Genomic DNA, 4,048 nt, shown 5'->3' with positions numbered 1-4,048 from the left:
GTCATTGTCTATGATGTTCAAATGTAATTTCTCATTTTACCGTTTTATCTACAGGTTGTTTGTTTGTCAGGCACATGCCCCTTTCTCACGTAGCTTACTATAGAGAATATTCACTTTTTTGTCGTGTATAGCAAAATTACCATAGCATTGAGGTTTCCAAATTGTAAATAGTTTGTTGCATGCTATCGCTATCAGGTATCGTTTTCTCTCAAGTTTATTAACGAAAAATCATTCACAATTTTAATAACCTTGACGAGCATTTCGTAAAATATCCTCGTATTCCTTGTTCTCTCAGTACTCCATTCCGTCAATTAATATGGACTGGAATATGAATTGAACAACATAAAAACAACAAGAATGGTCATTTTGAAATTAGAATAGTACCAATAAAACGCACTCATCTTCACTCAAAAGTTGTTTTGTGTTTTGTTTAAAACGAGACTAGATTTCTACCGCTCCGTCATCCAATGATCCGATAGTTTCAGCGGAAAAGATCCATCCAACTTTTTCGTTGACAAAAGACGACAATGCCCAAAATTGTCAATTTTCTGATTGGTGATTTCCCTGCTATTTTAGAATATTCTGAAAATTTCTGGGAACCGGAGCATTTCGCGGGAAATATTTGTTACATTCGTACATTCAAATAGTTTTTGGAATCTACTAGTTTTATTCAAGAACTAACTTTTACATTTATGAAATGAACGAGTTGAAGTTTTTTCACTACGGTTTCTCATACCATTTATCATTATTTCTCACTTAGTTTTACGTTTGATTCATGAAATACAGATGTTGCTTTGCAGTGGTCCTCTCGAATAATACTTCCATAGTAAAATTTTTCATTGAACCGAACCCAACTCATACCACAAACAATATAAGGACATCTTTGAATTTAAACAAAATGGCTAACTCTATTAGCCAGTACAGCTGAAAAAGCAAATGCGCCACTGAAATCAATGAAGTCGCTCCGGAGCGCCAACTAATTTTTGTTGTTGTTTCATTATTTCATGATTTGTATTACTTTCTTCTTTACTATTATAGTACAGAACACGGAACTATTGATATTTAAGGAGTTCTATGAATTTCTCATCTGCAAAAAAGTTGCTGCTGTCTCTAGACACTTTCGATTATTGCTGACATTTGACGTGTATCAAAATTTATTGTCATATTTTATATTCCACTTGTCAGTTGTTCAGTTTACTAATGGCGTTTATTGGGAGTTATATGTGGTGAAGTGTTCGTTTGACAAACATCGCTTGATAGACTCCGAGAATAACTGACGACTTGCTTCCACTCCATAAGGTTTGTTATATTTTTTTCCATTTTCAAGTTACCTTCCGTAATACTTCAAATTAGTTTTTCAACTCTTCTACTTTATATAGAGAACGAACTAAATGCTTTGAATTGGTGAGTAATTGTAACAATAAATTAGGTACACATTATTAGCCTGCAGTTGGGTATTGTTACAATATTATATACGTTTGTTGCCACTGTTAAGCACCAGTTCATTCCTAGTAGCAAAATTTTTTGCAAGAAAATAGTCTTGTTAAAAAGCATTTGCCTGAGATACCTACCTGCTTTGAAAAGTTTTTAGCAGTTGAATTTTTTTCTGGATTACCTTTAATTCTATGAAGTTTCTCTTCTCCAAAAATAAACTAACTGGGAATCTTTCTAAATACTATTCGAATATATTCATGCCTAGGTATACATGTATTGTGAAAACAGAATGCTTAATTCTTGGCCAAATCATCAATAAAACTTCAAATTGAATACACTTGTTACCGTGATTTCATGTCAGGAATACAAATGATCCTTCCCTGATGGAATAAATAAATAAAAATTTGAGTTGAATTTTTCATCTATCATTCTTTCATGTCAATGTTATAAATTGATAAAAGTAAGTACTCTTTTTTGTTTTCCCAAGTGCTATTGATATGCACAAGAAAATTACATTGAACATTTTTTACCATGTTTTGTCGGGCCTAAAATCTAAATTGCGATTTGTACAACAAATGTTTAAAACCAGTAAACGAAGAACATTCAATATTGTGTGATCTTATATACCAAATCTCAAAAGACGATTTATAGATGTGTGTATACTTTATAAGATGGCACAGAAACGAAATATTATTATCCCGAACTCATTTGGGTAAAGGTTTTTTTGCTTTGAGGTGTCCCTAAATAATGTCGATTTCGAACATGTTATAAAAGGAGAGCTTTCATTCAACTTCTCTTTGTAGCTGAGAAATGTTCCATTTTGAATAATAGTCATTATCCTCAATTATGACTCTGAGAAGGGAATTATATAATACTTAATTTTATCACCTCTGGCTGATGTTACGATAACTTAGTAGGTAATAATTATGTCATCAAATACATGTGTTATAAACATTTAAAATGTCAAGGTCATTAGAAATTAATTTTGAAAATATTCGGGATTTTATCTTGGACGGAAGGTTTCAATTCTGTGAAAATGTCCATATCTGTTGATGCCAAGTCTAATTATTGCGTTACTATCAAATTATTGATTGTTCAGTTTGATCGCCAATATACTAAATTAGATAAGTGATTTGTAATATAACGCTATTTTTTTTTGGTTTTGTTTCTCGACACCATTGTTCATATGGTTTGTTTTTGACTGCGAGCTATATTTACAAGTGAGAAATCTGGTTCTAACTTCTTTGAGATGTTTTAAGTTACGTGTTTTATCTGATTTATTGGTTCCAATAAAATAATTCCAAATCATTATAAACCCGATTAGCTGCTCTTTTTCGAAATATATCTGATTATCCAAATTTGAACAGATTTTTCTAGTCAAACTTTAAGTAATTGGTGATATTTAATTTTTTTATATAATATAATCGATATTAATCAAACATGATCTCTCCTAAAAATATACCCTTTCAATATGATTAATATCATCAATATTATTCCGCCGGTGGAATTAATCCGGTATCAGTAATTCGATTCATTAGAAAAGCTGGAATTTAGAAAACTAGGTCCCATTAAAAGCAAAATCATATGCATGTGTTTCGGACTATTTGGCCCTCATCAGTACGTTGTCGCCAAGTGATAGGGTTAGCCAGTAGTAGATATGTGGTTTTGAACAGAAGATAATGTTTTTACACCACAATTACCTAACACGGAGGGAGCTGTGCATTTATGCTTGTTTTTGCAACTAAGTATTGCCCGTCCTTCGCACTTGGCTACACCATACTGCTGAGGGCCAACTATCCCGTGTCTACGGTTTGCTTTTTTTATGGTCGATAAGTCAGATAAAACTTTCTGTTACATTTATATGAAGAATCCAGATAACCTTTATGATTCTATGCATTTGTGCTTATTTTTGAAACCAAGTGTTGCCCATTCTTTGCACTTGGCTACAGTATGCTGCTGAGGGCTAACTACCCAGTACCTACGGATTTCTTTTTTATGAGTGATATGTCCAATACAACTTCTTTTCCATTTATATGAACACTCCCAATAACAATTATGAATCTGTGCATTTGTGCTTGTTTTTGCAAGCAAGTATTGCCCATCTTTTGCACTTGACTGGGGGTTAACTACCTAGTATACCTACGAATTTCTTTTTTTATGAGTGACTAGTACTATGTTGCTGTATCGCTGCTGTTCCAATATTTTGACAGAATCAGAATCAACGAACTTAGGCGTGCGCGTGCTTTCAAAAAATTGTTCTACAGCGCCATCTAGTGGCGAGTTACAGAAAAATTGATAGCCTAAAAACCGTCTCTATGAAAAATTACTTATACATGTCAAGTTTCATCACAATCGGTTGAGCGATGTAGAAGTTTATCACTTACCAACCAATCAACCAACCAACCAATCAACCAACCAACCAACCAACCAATCAACCAACCAACCAACCAAAAAACATCAATTTTTATGTATTAGATATGTCCGATAAAACTTTCTCTTGCATTTACATTAAGACTATCGCATTTGTAATTATTTCTGCAACCAAGTGCAGATGATGAGGGCCAAGTAGGGCGAAACACCTATTACTGGTTCGATTTTTTTGAATGCTAGATGC

The 4,048-nt window shown here is 33.1% G+C and overlaps 1 protein-coding gene across 4 annotated transcripts in view; it reads left to right on the top strand.

The window, feature by feature from the left end:
* Window positions 1-1,140: 1,140 nt before the first annotated feature.
* The window catches only part of LOC111505363 (EEIG family member 2), a 75,085-nt gene continuing 72,177 nt past the window's right edge, over window positions 1,141-4,048 (top strand). For 3 of the 4 annotated variants that reach the window (XM_074183124.1, XM_074183123.1, XM_074183121.1), the window contains exon 1: window positions 1,141-1,299. The gene's annotated coding sequence lies outside the window, so the exon portion shown is untranslated. Of the gene's footprint in view, window positions 1,300-1,381; window positions 1,405-4,048 lie in introns of those variants that run through there. The other variant, XM_074183122.1, reaches the window with a different exon arrangement.

This window comes from Leptinotarsa decemlineata, unplaced genomic scaffold (genome assembly GCF_025532065.1).
Source record: "Leptinotarsa decemlineata unplaced genomic scaffold, Ldec_3_MD MMD2_tig00026330_RagTag_RagTag, whole genome shotgun sequence".
Lineage (NCBI taxonomy): Eukaryota > Metazoa > Arthropoda > Insecta > Coleoptera > Chrysomelidae > Leptinotarsa > Leptinotarsa decemlineata.
The sequence above is the reverse complement of the archived record's forward strand: the minus strand, read 5'-3'. Positions and strand labels throughout refer to the sequence as shown.